Source organism: Chrysochloris asiatica, unplaced genomic scaffold (assembly GCF_000296735.1).
Source record: "Chrysochloris asiatica unplaced genomic scaffold, ChrAsi1.0 scaffold00132, whole genome shotgun sequence".
NCBI classification, from domain to species: domain Eukaryota; kingdom Metazoa; phylum Chordata; class Mammalia; order Afrosoricida; family Chrysochloridae; genus Chrysochloris; species Chrysochloris asiatica.
The window spans coordinates 6,370,742-6,388,928 of NW_006408650.1; positions in this window are offsets into that span (position 1 = coordinate 6,370,742).

Here is an 18,187-nt window from a genome sequence, read left to right on the forward strand (position 1 = left end):
CTCTAGCTGTAATTGCACTTGTTATTATTGTTGTTGGGTGACGCCCCATCGTGTGCTTAGCTAGACTGAGACCCAGAGCAGGGCTGGAGAGGTACACCTCAGTCTTTCCCTTCCAGTAATTGCCATGTGAAAACAAAAGTGAGCCGCCTCAGAACAAGGAAGTACTGTCATTATTAGACTCCAGTTTTCACAAGCTTGTTCAGATGGCAAGCATGCCAGGACTGTGAGTAGTAGGATCTGCCCTGGGCTGAGGCATTTCAGGCCTCAGGATAATGTCCTCGAGTCCTTGACCCCTTGTGAAGCCCGAGGTCTTCATGAGTCTGAACCCACTGGTGGCCATGGGTTTGGTTTTCTGTTTGGTTGCTTGCTTCAGAGGAGCCAAGGGTGCTGGTAACGCCCAAATTGCCAAATCTGTGAATTCTTGGATGTCAAAACAGTCCACCCCAATGTCTATGAGTAGTTACCATTGCAGGTCATAGGTCAGGGCACCTGATAGAGGGATGGAGGACCACTTTCACCATGCCCCAGCCATACCAGCTAGAGGGACTGGGTCCTAGTTATGTACTCTGGGCATAATGAGGTCACTGGGGGTGAGGGAGGGAAAACAGCAGACTTGTGATTTGTGGAATCACTTAATCAATACTTCGGCTTCCTAAGGGAATCTGGTTGGAGACAATGGCTGGGTTTCCCATTCTCAACCTCTGAGATGTAGGAGTGTGCCCCTTCTGGGAGTGAGGGGGAATGAATGAGGTCATGTTTGTAGAGGGCTTTGAGCCCTTGGGATGAAAGCAGTTCCCCAAGTACAAGGTATTATTAACTGAAGGTATTATTATTGTAATCTGAGAGGACAATGTGAGGCAGGTAAAACAGGGCTATAAAAACATGCCCATTAATAACAAACAAAACACACTAGTAAGCACAGAAGGAACAAAATCCTCCTCGTTACCTTAATGGTCTGGGATGCAGGAAAAAACCCATCTTAGCCGGTATTTCCTCATTTCCTCAGTGTTGGGATAAGTAGGGTGTTATGAATGCAGGTCACAGAACCTTCTTGAACAAGACCTAAATCACAAGCAACCACTGCCATTTACCGTGTACTTCTTGTGAGGGAGGTCCCTTTCTAGACACTTTATGTGTATTCACTCATTCATGCTTTTCACCGCAGAGGTGATAGAGAAGGCACAGAGAGGTGAGCAGCTAAACCAAGATCACACAGTAATGCGAGGTAGAAGGAGAGAGGCACTGGACCCAGTTTGGTTCTAGAATCTTTGGGTTAACCTCTGAACCTTACTGCCTCCTTTAATACTGTGGCTGTCACCTTGGTGACTTTCACAAACCAACGTTATCAAGGACACTGGGATTTCTGCTGGAGATGCTGGAGAAAACAGGAGACCATGCTAGAGGAGAGATGGGAAAAATTAGCATTCCAACCTCAATTTCTGCAATGCATTCTGGTCCTCTTCCCTCACCCCCATCCCGCCTTTCTACCTCTTACTGCTCTATCCCTTAAAGTTCCACCAATTTTGAGAGAGGAATTTGAGTGTTCTTGGGTATGAAAGCCCACTATGGTCAGGCGCCTGTGGGAAGTCTCGTACTCCTTTGTGCGCACCTCCCGCAACCTAGAACTCCCTATGGGCAATGGAAAACTCATGTAAGATTACATAGATGGTTACATACGTAATCCATGTTCCTTGTAGGAGATCTGTGAAACAAGAACCATCTAAAATATTATCCCTAATTCTATCATTCAAGGATAATTACAATTAGCCTTTTTTGTGGGTCTTCTTTGAGATCTTGTGAAAATCCACCCACATAGGTATTACTACTTTCACGTTTAACATCTCCCAAACTATAAAAATAGTGAGGTGGCAGGGCAGCATCCTCTGACTTCCTCTAACTTCATAAAGTGGAGGAATCACCAGCAGCGGCAGTAACTCAAGGTTGACTAGTAAGAGGCGGAGGTCAGACAAGCCTCCTCTCACCAACTTTTTTTTACCAGTTCTGACACCAGTGTTCCTCTCACGGCACTCTCTACTTCTCAGCTGAGTTCGAGAATCCATTGTAATGACCACACAGAACTCATAGACAATACTCATGATCATGCCGTTTAATAGGGAAGGAACAGGTTAGGGTTCAGGATCAGGAAAGACTCGGGACAGTTCTTCAGTCAGGACAGCCTCTTCTCAGCCACGCCCAAAGGCAGAGATTTCTCTCAGGATTTCTGCCCCTTGGTCCTTGACCCCTGATCCCCTCTGAACAATTGGATTAGATCAGCCTCTGCCTTGCTTGGGTAAGTGTTCCAAAGCTTTTTAGCTCCACCAACAAGTGCCCAGAGCCTCCATTCTCAACCAGCAAGCTTCACGCCTAAAGGTCCTCAGTATTCTTGTTCTGTGGACCAGGAAGTTGAGTGTACCATTTTGTTCCAGACTACTGGTTCTGTTACCTCTGCCGCTCCTGTTTCACCACTACTATTTCAGTGTTGCTGAGCCCTGTTTCTTGCTGTCTTCAGTGTTACAGCTCTATGTCTCCCGGGTCTAGGAGGTTCTCAGAGCAGGGATGCCAGGTCCAAAGTTCTGTCTCTTCTTGGTAGTAATGGTCCCTCCATGCTTTTGGAACTGGTTGTCTTTTAAGACTTAGCAGGATGGCAAAAGTAGCCAATCCCTTCAGTAGGGTTCCATACACCCTATTTTGCATCGTCCCACCCCCACAAAGGTACCACGCCCCTCCTTTGCATGATTAGCAAGTTGTTCAATCTGCCTGATGAGCTACAAGCACCTAATTTTCATAGTCCTACCCAATTTTTTTGGTGGGAGTTAAAGACCATAGCTAGAAAAGCTATGAAAAAGCAATCCATTGCACTGTGCAAATATTTTTCCCCCTTGTTAAGTAATCTCTGATAAGATCATTTTGATTAGCTGGAGAGTCACCTGGTATATCCTGGGCATTGCATCACACTGTTATTGAAGGTTTGTAAATGTCATTTGACTGGAAACATGTTATTCCAGAATCTGCCTACTCAATCCTATCATTGGACATGTAGGCTGTTCCCATGTTGAACCGGTAACGTGTTTCTTAGACGTGCCTTGCACTCTTGCCTTCCTCATTCTTCATACCTCTGAGGTTTGCTCCTGCTCTCCAAGTCTAACTTCCACTCATCCTTCAGGTCCCAACTTGGCCCACCCAGGAGCTCTCCCTGAGGCTCCATGCTCACCCCATGCAGCACCCCCCCCCATTTCTCTCCTCTGAGCGCTAGTCCCCGCATGAGGTATGTGTGTGTTTACTGCCTGTCTCATGTAATTAAGGATGCTCAGAGTTGTAACTGCCCCACCTTCATGATTGTTGGTAGGTTTGAGTACCTTCTCGACCTAGGGGGCTCATCTTCCAGAACTATATCAGTGTTCTGTTGTGCTCCATAGGCTTTTTATTGGCTATTTCCAGAAGCAGATTGCCAGGCTTTTCTTCCTAGTCTTTCATAGTCTGGAAGCTCTGATGAAACCTGTTCACCAGGACAACCCTGCTGGTATTTGAAATACGGTGGCATAGCTTCCAGCATCACAGCAACACACAAATCAACACAGTAGGACAGACTGACAGACAGGCAGTTGTGATAATATTTTGGTATTTATTGAAAGCATACTACAAGCCCAGCTCTGAGATGACGTCTTTACTGGGATGATCTCATTCAATACTCACCACTGGTGTGGCACTGTAGGGTAAGCACTGGACTGTTAGTCACAAGGTTGGCAATTCAAACCCACAAACTGCTCCTCAGAAACCTTATGCAGGGTTGCTATGAGTCTAAATTGGTTTGATAGCACGTACCAACAACAACTATCCAATGAGGAGAGTATGGTGGCTCGGTAGGGTAAGCACTAGACTGCTAATCACAAGGTCAGCAGTTTGAGCCTACCAGTCACTCTGCAGGAGAAAAATAAGGCTTTCTGTTCCTGCAGAGATTTACAGCTTTGGAAAGAAACCTTATGACGTTGTTATTAAGTTTCGTCGAGTAGATTGTAACCCATAGCGACCCCATATTAGGGTTTCCAAGGAGAGGCTGCTAAGCTAGAACCACTGACTTTGCAGATCAAGTTGACTTTGCAGTCTAGCTCATTAACCCCCAATGCCACACCAGCATTCCTGGAAACCCTATACAGGGTCGTTATGAGCCAGACCTAACTCGACAGCACTTAACAACAACAAACACCCAATGGAGGAGTCCTGGTGGCGGTGCAGTGACCTGCCAGCAGCCAGGTCATCAGTTCAGTCAGCTGCTCTGCGGGAGAAAGAGGAGGCTGTCTGTTCCCATAAAGAGTTGTAGTCTCAGAAACTCTAAGGAGCTGTTCTACTTCACTGCTATGAGCTAGAGTTGACTCACGGCAGTGAGTTTATTTATTTATTTTTTTGCTGCTACCCAGTGAGGTGTCAAGTTCTGGTGTGGTGATATAGGATAAGCACTGGACTTCTAATCACAAGATCAGCAGTTCTAACCTACCAGCTGCTCCTCATAAACCCTATTGTCTTAGGCCGAGTTCTCTAGAGAAGCAAAGCCAATGAAACTTATAAATACATAAAAAGAAGTTTATATCAAGAAACAGCTCACAATTGTAGAGTCCCAGATCTCCAATGGAAAAGAGCAAGACTTCCCTATGTGTCCATTACATTGAGAACAAGTCACACTCCCAAGGAAACATCCTTTCAACTGATTGGCTGCTTATAGCCAATCATCACAGAGTTAACTATGTCTACTCATAGCCAATCATAGTCATATCTCAACTGCCAAACCACTGGGAATCCTGACCCAGTCAAGTTGACACAAAACTTTAACTGTCACAGCCCACCCCTTTTCAACTTGATGCCTATAAACCATATGCATAATCTCTAAATAAAGAAAATTATAAAGTCACATTGCGTCTAACATTATATAACTGAAACACATACAGCCAAAAACACACTAGCCCATTTATATCTTATATTTTACAAATGAACAAAGCAAAAATATTTGATGCACATATACAAAACAAAACAAAAATATATATTCTTGAAAGTTACAGCTCTCATTTCTGCAACTGGTCGTGTGGCTGTAGCTGGCATTTCGAACTACCTTCTTCAACCACCCATTCTGTGTTCCCTTTGTCCTCAGCAAGCACCTCTGCTACTATGGTTCTTTGCCTGGTGGTTTGACCCAAATATCATTCCTGAAGGGTCTAGGCTATTAGTGTTCATGTTGGAATTGGGTTGCTGTAGTTTACCCTTGACTTTAATCACAGGACGTGATAGTACAACAGATGTCCTAAGGAATTACATATTCTTTACCTCATTATGTAATGCCAAGTCAATTTTCCTTGGTAATCAGGATCAATCATACCACCAAATACAGTAACTCCCTTGTCCTCCTCATTATGAGACTAAACTAAGCACACCATGAAAGTTTGTAAACCAGCCACTTCATGCCTTTATAGCCCCTCCATTTTTTATATCCAGTTTTAAAATTGTCTGTCCTTGTCAACCCAGTACTCTGAGGAGACAAGCATGTTCCTTGAGCTGAAGAATCTTCCAGTCTGGTTGGAATTTTGAGCAACTGCATCCATAAGCAAAAGTCCAGTCCATCAAATTGTAGCAATTTACACTTGCACACAGTATCAAACATCATTCTCTTCATCTAGTCAGGTTCTGGTCAACCCAGCCCTAGATATCCAAGCTAGGTCAAATGGGTACCAGCTGCAAGTATGGGAGTTTACACACATCTCTCTACACTTCAGATCAGCTGGCCCTTTCACTCTCTGCCCTAGCCCTAAGGGGCAAGGTCAGTGCACACGAGCTTAGGAGTTCACACAACTCCCTAAACTTCAGACCAGCCAGCCTTTCTCAGAATCTCTCTGTCATCTTAAGGTCAATGGGTGCCAATGGAACAGGGCCAAGCACAGCTTGTCCCTTCATTGCTGCGTTTCCCTCATTCCCATTCAACAAGAAGACACAGGTGGTCACCAATAGCATACTAAACTGCTCTTTGACTCCCTTTAACTTTCAGTCCTAGGGAACAGACTTTTCTGACCTTGATGCCTCCAAAGCAAACAGATTGCTTGAAATTCAAAAAGCCAAACCATCCACTTTTTTTCTCTGAAGGTTTTTCTTTTAATCATAACTCCTGTTCTCCCAGCACCTCTGGGTAGGTCTGCATGCCTTTTCAAATGCAAATGTCCCAACTCTGAAGGTTCTGGGTGGGGTTCAGGATTCCACCTAAGGTCCCATACTTCATAAGGATTAAAACAAAAAAGTCTATTTCTGGGCACATGCGAACTCCCCTTTTAACAAATCCAATCAAGTATAGGCTGAAGGAGGACTTACAAACTCTCTGTAATCATAGTTCCCAATATTCGTTTCCATCACACATGTATGTCTATTTTACAATACTAGGCAGGGGAAACCAATGTTCATATGGCAGTCAAACACATAAATCTTTTAAAAGACTTGAGTTCAATCTTTTCTTCACCCTTCAACTATCCCCATCCATATGCATATGACTTTGGGCCCCTGGCAGTCTGCATTCAGTAGGCCCTGGCCCCCTGTCAGCCATCTTGTTTAACCAGCATGACATCTGCTTTAGGCAACTCCAGAAGCTTCTTTCCTCTCCTCAGCTGAAGCATTTTATCTCTTACATTCCTTCCAGCCATTATACAGGTAACAAAAACAAAGTAACCACCTAAAAACCAAAGATGTCAATTCCTGCGCCCCTTGGTTCTTTCCCTTAAAAAATCACATGCTTCCAGGAGTCTGGAGTCATGCAATGAATCCCGCTCTTGACACCAACTGTGAAAACCATGTGGTGTCCATGTCTGACTTCCCCTGGTTTCACTCGGGGGAAAGAAGGATCAAACTCAAAATCAGTTCAAGGCCAATTTCCATGAAGTGGAGGTCAGACATGTCTTCACCCTACAACCTTCTTACTAGTTGAAGCAGAGTTATCAGTGCCTTTAAAATGAGTCAGACTTGAGAAGCAATTTAGAAAATTCATCTTTGTGATTTTGTTTCTCTAGAACTCCACTCTCATTACCACATATTCTAGGCTGGGTTCTCTAAAGAAGCAAACCCAGTGAAACTTACAGATGTACATACATATAAAGAGATGTTTATATCAAGAAAATGGCTCACAACTGTAGAGTCCCAGATTCTCAGTGGATAGAGGGTAAACTTTTCCTGAATGTCCATTATATTGGGAGCAGGTCACATCCCCAAGGAAACAGCCTTTCACTTGATTGGCTGCTCATCATAGAGTTATCATCATAGAGCCAATCATCATAGAATTAACTATGTCTGCTCATAGCCAATTATCACAGAGCTAACTATGTCTGCTCATAGCCAATCATCATAGAGTTAACTATGCCTATATTGAGTTTCACCGTGGGGATGACCACATCTCAAGTGCCAAACCACTGGAAATCCTGGCCTAGTCAAGTTGACATAAAACCTTAACTATCATATCTATAAGGAGCTCTGGTATCATAGTGGTTACGAATCAGGCTGCTAATCTCATGGTCAGCAGTCCGAAACTACCAGCTGTTCTGCAGGAAAAGATGAGGCTTTCTGCTCCCGTAAAAGATTTACAACCTTGGAAACCCTGTATAGGGTCTCTATGAGTCGGAACCGACTCCACAGCACATAACAACAACAACAACAACATTATACCTATAGAGGGTCATTATGAGTCAGAACCAACGCAATAGCACTTATCACAACAACAATACGATGGAGACTGTGTGTATCCCCATTTAACACATGAGAAAAGTGAGGAGGCAGTCACTTGACTAGTTTGGGGTGGAGCTGAGATTTGAACCCAGATGTGTATGTCTGACTCCAGAACTGGAGCTCTTGAATGTCACCTTCTATTTCATAGTCTTTCGTACCCCTTGAATCAACCTCATCCTCCCTCAGTGGTACCTAGAAGATACAAAGGCTGTCTGCATTGTCCTAAGTAGCAGGAAAGTTAAAGTCAGTCCTACACTACAAGTTCATGCTGGTTTATACCAGATTGCTTTTTCCCCAAATGTGTCCTAAAGGACAAAGGCCGAACCACTCCTACATAGTTAATGGTATTTTCCAAAAGCAGCACCTATGGCTTGTACGTTGTGTCCTGTACCTGCCAGCCCAGTGATAAGGTGGCCCTGCCTTTGCTTGCTAGGTGTGTCTTCTGGCAGGTGAGTCCCTGGCAGTCCTTTCAAAGGGACACTTTGCCAGACCATAGAGGTTGGGCCTTGCTAAGGGGAAGGAGAGAGGAGGACTGGAAAATGGCCAGCCAAGGACATTCCTTCCTCACAGGTGAGCTCAATTGTCAGCACTCAGCACTGGCAGCCACCTCTTCTTGTCAGGACATGACTTGGTTAGCCTGGAGCTAGTCCACTCTAGCTCTACCCTTGTGTCCAGACACACAGGTGTCCCCTTGCTGCGGCAGCTATGACGCTAAGAATCAACCAGATCTACCTTCCTACCTGACTCTCCTCCTTTTTTTTGGTTTTTTTAATTTGAGAAATATATACCAAAAACATGTATATAACTTACCATCGCAGTTTTAAAAAGCAGTAAACTCTCACCCATGGCACAGGAGAAGGATGAGGCTTTCTGCTCTCGCAAAGATTTAAAAAAAAAAAAAAAAAAAGGCCTCAGAAACCCTATGTAGGGTCGCTGTGACTTGGAACCAACTTAAAGACAGCAACAATTACCTGTGTTCCTAACATAGAACTTTAGAAGTCCAAGACCAGTTGAAGTCCCTTGTGTGACTGTCTGCGGTGAAGTGAATTGCTTCATGTGGCTCGTCTACCCATAATCTCTGTAACTCCCTCTCAACAACGTTTTGACTCTGATGGATCTGGGTAAGAGGAAATAGGAAAAGGTGCTGATAGGATTATATGATTCAGTTGTGAGTGGTTAGCAGAGTTAATTATGATCATTAAAACTTAACTCTAATGTGTATAAGATGAGCCATGTACATCAGTGAAGAGCCAGGGGTGGAATGCGTCCTTTGCACCCCAAGATCCCTGTACATGAAAGCTCCTTGACCCAGGGAAAGAAAGCTGTGGCACTGGTTTGAACTCACAGCAACTCTCTAGAACAAAGTACAATTGCTCCGGAGGGGTCCCAAGACTGTCATGGTTCCGGAAACAGAGGCCTACATCTTTCTCCCACAGACCACCGCGCTTCTAGGGCTCCTTTGTTTTCACGTATGTCTAAATCCCAGCGTCAAAAAGGGAATTGAAATTGACTGGGACTCAGGAGACTCACCTGTCAGTTTGTTGTACTATGGTGGTTGTATGTTGCTACTACACTAAATGCAATGCCACCAATATTTCAAATACTGGCAGCGTAGCTGGTGGTGGAGAGGTTTCAGCATGGCTTCCCGACTCACGTGATGAGGAAGAAATCTAACTTCTAAAAATTAGTCCCGAAGAAGCCTATGAAGAATAATAGAATATTGTCTGGTAACTTACCCAAACCTACTGCCTCAAAGATCCAGTTGATTCTGATTTACAGCCACCCTACGTAGGGTTTCTGAGGCTATAAATCTTTATGGGAACAAAGAGCCTTCTCTTTCTCCCAATGAGCAGCCAGTGGATTTGAACTTCTAACCTTTCAGTGAGCAGCCCACCATGTAACCCACTACACTACCAGAGCTCCATATTTTCTGATGTGCTACTGAAAGATAAGCCCCATGGGCTGAAAGGCACTACACCAAATGGCCACCAACAATGGACTGAAACCTGCCAGTGATCTTACAGAGGGCTCAGGACGCTGCCTCGTTCCCTCTGTTGTACACTGGGTTGTCATAAATCAGAGAAGATTCAGCAACTAGCAACACATCTTCAAGCAGGAGAGAAATGTCGTTAAAGAAATCAGGAGTTCTGATGAGATACTACTTGGGGTTTCAGAAAGTGTCAGGAACTCAGGGAGCCAGGATATCCTATTTTCAGCTTAACTTTTAAGCACTTGGTTTGCAGAAGGCTACATTTTACAGTGGGAGCTCACCATTTTAAGTCTTGACATAAATGTAGCCTCCCCTGAGTGCTTTCTGACCATTAGCCAGCAATGTAAAAAGTTTTCCCCTCAGGGAGAGTATTTTTGTAAGTGGATTGCTATCCTCCTAGTCAGCTCTGGAATGGGGCAGTCTCGCCCTCAGGGACTTGTCTGGGCCTTTCCTTAATGGAAAAGGTGGCTGGAGGGTCCCAGAACTAATGCGTAAACCTTCCTAATGTGTAATAGTGTAGATGCTTCAATCATGGCTCCTTACCCAGCTTCTGTTGTTAATTGCTGTTGAAAGGGTTCTGACCTACAGCCACGCTGTATAGGATTTCCAAGGAGCAGCTGGTGAGCTTGAACCAAGAACCTTACGGTTCACCCCTACTTTGCAGTCCAGCGCATTAACCCACAGTGCCACACCAGGACTCCTTCCCAGTTTCTGTAGCCCCACAGAGATGTACCGAGCTGCTGCCAATCAAAAGTTTGTGATGAATTTCTTTTGTTTTCTATATTCTAATTAAAGATTAAGGAGCCCTGATAGTGTAGCGGATCATGAGCTGGGCTGCTAACCACAAGTTTAGCAGTTCAAATCTACCAATTGCTCTACAGACCAAAGATGAGGCTTACTGCTCCGGTAAAGAGTTGTTGTTGTTGTTGTTGTTGTTGTTAAGTGCCATCGTTTCGGTCCCGACCCATATCGACGCTGTATATGGTTTCCAAGAAGCAACTGGTGAATTTGAACAGCCAACCTTGCAGTTCAAACCGACCTTGTGGTCAAGTGCTTATCCTACAGTGCCACACCAGGACTCCAGCCTCGGAAACCCTATACAGGGTTGCTATGAGTCAGAACCAACTCTGGGGTACACAAACAACGCCACCACTAATTATAGATTAGCCACGTGACACAGCCCTTTGGATGCCATTATGGTCTCCAGCTGATGGTCTCCCTTGTCTTTGTCCCGTTTAAGGCTTAATGAAGGGATCTCTATAAACTGTATTTCAACCACTGGTCAGTTTGTCACACTGTGGTGGCTTGTGTGTTGCTGCGTCACCAGAACTTTAAATACCAGCAGGGTCACCTAAGGTAGACAGGTTTCTGCGTAGCTTCTAGAATAAAACAAACAGACTAGGAAGGAGAGGCCAACCACTACTGAAAACCTTACGTATAACAATGGAACATCTTTAGATAGAGTGCTGGAAGATGAGCCCCTCAGGTTGAGAGGCACTCAGAAGACCACTGGGGAAGAGCTGCCTTGCAAAGTAGAGTTGACTTTAATGACGATGGATTAAACTTTTGGGACCGTCATTTGCTGATGTGGCACAACTGAACATGAGACAAAACAGCTGCAAACATATGCTAATAATCGTAACATGGAATGTTTGACGTATGAATCTAGGAAAATTGGAAGTTGTCAAAAATTAAATGGAATGCAAAAGGATCTATATCCTAGATATTAGTGAGCCTAGTCATTTTGAATTGGACAATCATATGGTTTACTAGGCTGGGAAGATCAATAATTACTATACCATTGCAAATACTTTTTCTCAACAACATAAAAGATGACTCTGCACCTGGACCTCACCAGATGGAACATACAGGAATCAAACTGACTCTATTCTGTGGTTAGAGTCGATGGAGAAGCTCCATGCCATCAGCCAAAACAAGGCCAGGGCAAACTGTGGAGTAGACCAGCAATTGCTCATATGCAAGTTCAGACTGAAGCTGAAGAAAAGTAAAAATAACTCCATTAGAGACAAAATACGACTCTGCATATATCCCATCTGCATTTAGAGAACATCTCAAGAACAGATTTGATGCATTTTACACTAATGACTAAAAACCAGATGAGTTGTAGGTAGGATGGTATTAAGAATATCACATATGGAGAAATCAAAGTCACTAAAAAGACAGGAAAAGAGAAAAGGCTGCAGTGGCTGTGAGAAGAGACTCGAAAACTTGCTTTTTAGCATAACAACTAGAAAAAAATCATGAGTAAAAGAACTGAACAGAACATTTCAAAAGGCTGCTCAAGAAGACAAAGTCAAATATAATAAAATGTACAAAGACCTGGAGTTAGAAAACCAAAAGGAAAGAACACATTCAGCATTGCTTGAGCTGAAAGAATTGAAGACAAAATTCAAGGTTGAATTCTATGGGGAGTCGTGGTGTGGCACTGGAGGGTAAACATTAGAGTACTAACCACAAGGTGGACAGTTCAAACCCATAAGTTGCTCCTTGGAAACCCTACACAGGGTAGCTATGAGTTGGAACTAACTGCACGGCACTTAACAACAACAATGGGCAAAATACTGAATGATGCTGGAAACATCAAAAGCAGATGGAGACAATACACTGTACCAAAAAGAACTGGTTGTTGTTCAATCATTTCAAGAGGTACCATATGATCAAGAAGTGAGCATATTGAAGGAAGATGTCCAAGCACACTGAACACATTGGTAAAAAATAAGGTTCCAGGAAATAACAGAATAAAAATTGAAATCTTTCAACAAACTGATGCATCCCTGGAGCTGCTCACTTGTCTATGCCAAAAACTTTGGAAGACAGCAACCTGGCCAAACAATTGGAAAAGATCCATATTTGTGCCTATTCGAAATAAAAGTGATCCGATGGAATGTGGAAATCATTAAGCAATATAATTAATATCACATTCGGCAAGTAAATTCAGTAAAATGTTGCTAAAGATAAATAAAAAATGATTGCAGCAGTACATTGGCTGGGAACTGCCAGAAATTCAAGCAGGACTCAGAAGAGGACGTGGAACTACAGATATCATTGCTGACGTCAGATGGATCTTAGCTAAAAGCTGAGAATACCAGAAGGCTGTTTACTTGTGCTTTATTGACTATTTGACTGTCTGAATCATCACCAACTGTGGGTAAATTATGAAGAACAGGTATTCCAGAACACATGACTGTACCCATGAGGAACCTGCACATTGACTACGAGACAGTCACTTGAACTGAATAAGGGAATACAGAATGGGTTAAAATTAGGAAAGGTGTGTGCAAGGGTTATATGTTTTCACTTTAGTTTTTCAATCTGTATGCCGAGCAAATAACCCAAGACTCTGGATGTCTCATCAGGATTGGAGGAAGACTCATTAACAGCCTATAATATGCAGATGATACAACTTTGCTTGCTGGAAGCGAAAAGGACTTAAAATACTTACTGATGAAGATCAAAAACTTCAGACTTCATTATAAATTACACCTCAATGTAAAGAAAAGAAAAATCCTCAAAATTGGACCAATAAATAACATCATGGTAAATGATGAAAAGATTGAAGTTGTCAAAGCCTTCCTTTTGCTTGGATCCATAATCAATGCTCATGGAAGCAGCTGTCAAGAAATCAAACAACGTATTGCAGTAGGCAAATCTGCTGCACAAGACCTCTTTAAAGTGTTGAAGAGCTAAAATGTCAGCTTGAGGACTAAGGTACACCTGACCCAAGCCATGGTATTTTCAATAGCCTCATATGCATGTGAAAGTTGCACAGTGAATAAGGAAGACCGTAGAAGAATTGATGCGTTTGAACTATGGTGATGAAGGAGAAGATTGAAAGTACCATGGACTGCCAGAAAAACAAACAAATCAGTCTTGGAAGAAGTACAGCCAGAAACCGCATAGAAATGAGGATGGTGAGACTTTGGACACATGGTCACAGGAGGAATCAGTCCCTGGAGAAGGACATCATGCTTGGAAAAATGGAGGGTCAGGGAAAAAGAGGTTGAGCCCTAATGAAATGGATTGGCACAGTGGCGGCAGCAATGTTCTCCGACAGTGGGTTCACACGTAGCAACAAGTGTGGGGATAGTGCAGGGCCCGGAAGTGCTCTGTTACGTTGTGCACAGGTTACTATGAGTTTGAACTGCCTCCATGGCTCCTAACAGCAACATAAATTTTTTTACAAGGGAAACTAAGTCCACAAGAAGTTATTTACAAAAATAAAGCCTCAGGTAGCTTGTAAAGTTTGTTAAGTGAAAGGACTGAGGTTGCAAAGTGGACAAGCAGTATCGTGACCCCAAGTACCCAGGCCACACGGAGGTGCCTTTGGCCGGTGGTGTGTGGAGACAGTGCAGTTCACAAATGAGGCCTGCACATTGTATAAAGAGGAAGGAAACATTTACTGAGAACAAGGGCACAGAGCTGTGCACAACAGAATCGGGAAACCACCAGAGTGTGCCTCATCGCCAACAACAACCATGCCATGCTCTCCTCTGCCCAGTGTGATCTAGATCCCAGGAGAAGTCAGAGAATCCCAGTGTCCTGCCTTTGGGGAGTTTCCAAACCAGAGCTGACCCACTGACCAGCTTGTGTGTGGCCCGGTCATCAGGAGAGATTGAGCAAGGGGACAGACTTGGCTCCAGCAGCCAGTTACGTAAGGACAGGGTTCAGTGTTGCCTGTGGACAAACGTAGATCACATCTCTGCCAGAGCTCTTGAGAAGTTGTAAGCCAAAAAAGACTTCTGTAAAAGAGAGAGGATGGAGACTGCAAGGGCTGGCTGAGAAACTGTTTCTGATTGTGATAAGGAGATAATAAGGAAGGAAGTGGATCAGATAAGGAAGAAAGATTAAACAAACATGGAGACCTGCAAGCAACTTAGAGTGGGAAGTGGGGGAGAATAATGGAGATGCCCCCGTGGTTCTGTGGGTAAGAGCTGGGGTTCCCAACTTAGGGAAACCTCGGGTACATTCCTGCTTCTGTGTCTAGCTGAACTTCAGTTTCTTCATCTGGAAAATGGGAACAATAGTAGTTTTTATCTGTTAGGTTTGTTTTGAGATAATGATTCAAAAGTGCTTGGACACAAAGATCTTCATTGATCAAAACTTTCCAGGGAACTTTGAAATTCACTGCAAGTTCATGCACACACACAGATGCATAGACACACAGACAGACAGACACAGACACTCTCACACACTCGCATGATACATAAACACACAGACACATCTTCACAGACACACAGACACCCTCACACACACACACACTCACACACACTGACACCCTTACACACACACACTCACACACACAGACACCCTTACACACACACACTCACACACACAGACACCCTCACATACACACAGATATACAGATACACAGACAGACACACACACACAGGCACATCCTCACAGACACCCTCTCACACACCCTCTCACACACACAGACACCCTCACATACACACAGATACATAGACAGACAGACAGACAGACACACACACACACACACACAGGTACATCCTCACAGACACAGACACCCTCATACACACAGGTAGACACACAGACACATCCTCACAGACACCCTCTCACACACACACTCACACACACAGACACCCTCACATACACACAGATACATAGACATACAGACAGACAGACACACACACACACACACAGGTACATCCTCACAGACACAGACACTCTCACACACACAGGTACATAGACACACAGACACATCCTCACAGACACCCTCACATACACACAGATACATTGTCACACACACAGACATCCTCACACATACACATCCTCACACAGACACACTCATAATTCTTACACACACACACACACACACACACACAGACAGAAACATTGTTACAACTTCACAGACACCCTCACACACATACACACACAAGGCACACACTGTATTTGAGGGGAGTGTGCTTGGATGGAGTTGTTACTCAAAAATGATTCTCCCTAATAAGCATTTAAGTAGCCTTTCTCCTTACCAAGCAGGGGAGCAATGCACCGGCCTCTCTGGGGGATTCCAAGAAACCTAAGAGCAGGGTGGCTGCTGGTGGTAAACTGGCTCCAGGGAGCGGATGGAAACCCGGATTTGCAGTATTTGACGTTTCCATGGCGTAAATACTCCTTTTCTGGATGATTTCAAGCTACCAAGGGTTTAACAACTGGCTGGCAAAATTCCTGAATATTTTAAGTCAGCCTTTCCGAGTGGCCCCAACTCAGTGTGCTTTCTCTTTAGTGAGCTAAGGACAGCCGGTAAGAAATCAACACTGTCTCACCCTCTGACTCACACATACCGTCTGTAGGCAATAGAATGGTGGTCCAAACCCACCAGACACTCTGCAGCAGAAAGGTGAGGCTATCTGCTCCTGCAAAGATTTCCAGTCTCAGAAACTCTAGAGAGGGTTGCTAAGCTATGCATCGCATCAGACGTCACGCGATGACAGTGGGTTGCTGGTGTCACTTCTAGAACACGCAGTGGTGGAGCAGTGATTAAGTACTTCTTGTTGTTGTTAAGTGTCATCGAGTCAGTTTCCACTCATTGTGACCCTGTCTAGGGTTTCCAAGGAGTGGCTGGTGAGTTTGAACCACTGGCCTTGCAGTTCAAACTGACTTTGAGGTCAAGTGCTTATCTTAAACACCACACCAGGACTCCCAATATTGAATTAACTCCCTCCCTCGTGTGGCAGGATAATGCGCTGGACCGCAAGGTCAGTTTGAACTACAAGGTCGGTGGTTCAAACCCACCAACTGCTCCTCGGAAACTCTATACAGGATCACTGTGGGTCGGAACTGACTCGATGGCACTTAATAACCACAGTGATGGCTGGAACTGTGGTCGCCTTGGCAGGACCAGACCAAATGGTTTTACAGGCTTTATATGAGTCGGAACCGACTCCATGGCACATGACAACAACAATATGGTCTGTGGGCCAGATGTTTCTCACCTCTGCTGTAGTCGATAAGCACTGGACTGCCAACCACAAGGTCGGCAGTTAGAGCCCACCAGCTGCTCCATAGGAGATCAATGAGGCTTTCTGCTCCCACAAGAAATGATAGCCTTGGAAACCCTATGCAGGAATCTTAGGCAGGAACCCTAAGCAGGGTCGCTGTGAATAGGAACCAGCCCAGCGTCACAACAAAAACCTTTTAGCAAGGGAACACTTTTTCCTTCCTACTCACCCCTGGCAACCATCAAAGAATGTTTCTTTTAGTGTGAAAACCTTTTCTTGACTTTTTACAATAGTGGTCTTTGAGGCTGTAAATCTTTACCAAAGTAGAACGCGTTCGTTTTCTTCCAATGGGCAGCGGATGGATTTGAACCACAGAACGTTTGGTTAGCAGCCCCAAACTTAACACATCACCAGGACTCCTTCTTTAACCATTGTAGTTGTTGTTAAGTGCCCTTGAGTCCGTTGGAAAACCTATGGGAGCAGTTCTATTCGGTCCTGTTAAGATTACTATGATTCAGGATTGACTTAAAGCCGGCAGGAACAGGGTCGTTTCTCGTCCAGGGGCATTCTCTCTGACCCTTTAGAAGTGTGGCACTGTAGGATAAGCACTCAGTCGCAAGCTTGGTTTGAACCACAAGGCCAGCGGTTCAAACTCACCATGAAAACCCTGTACAGGATTGTTGTGAGTTGGAACTAACTGAATGGCATTTAATACCAACAACATGTGTGACGAAGAATCCCTGGTAGCGTAGTGGATTATAAACTGGGCTGCTAACCTCAAGGTCAGCAGTTCAAATCTACCAGTTGCTCCTCAGGAGAAAGAGGAGGTTTTCTGCTCCTGTAAAGATTTACAGCCTCAGAAACACGATATAGGGTTGCTATGAGTTGGAACCGGCTCAGTCTCACAGAACCTCCACCATCACTACGTGTGTGATGGTTGCAGGGGTCATGGACAGGTGATGTCTCAGGGATCCAAACGATTGGCTCTGCTTCTTCCAGCCAGCTGCACAGTGAGGAGGGAAATAGCAGTTCCTCTCTCTGGCACAAGATCCTGGTTTTGAAATCCTAAGACTTAAAAAAAATCTCACCACTTTGTAAAAAACAACAACAAAACACATTTCACTGAAAAAGCTCACATTTACGAGGTGTTGAATTATATGCACAAGTAACTTCAGTAGATGCACCGTAAGCAACCATGGAGGCTGGAGGAACTCCCCAAACTATCACCCTGAGATTATCTTTAAACCTTAACCAAAAAGATCCCCTGAGGTCTTCCCAACCCAAACAGTACCTTAGCTCAACTAGCAAAGGATGTCCACCTTGAGCATTGTGCTCCTTTACCACCTATCTCCACGGGATCTAAAAGGCCTGGTGGTGCAGTGGGCTAAGCGTGGTATCGTTAACCAAAATGCTGATGGTTTGAATGCACCAGCCACTTCTCAGGAGACAGATGGCAAAGGAAGTCTGTTTCTGT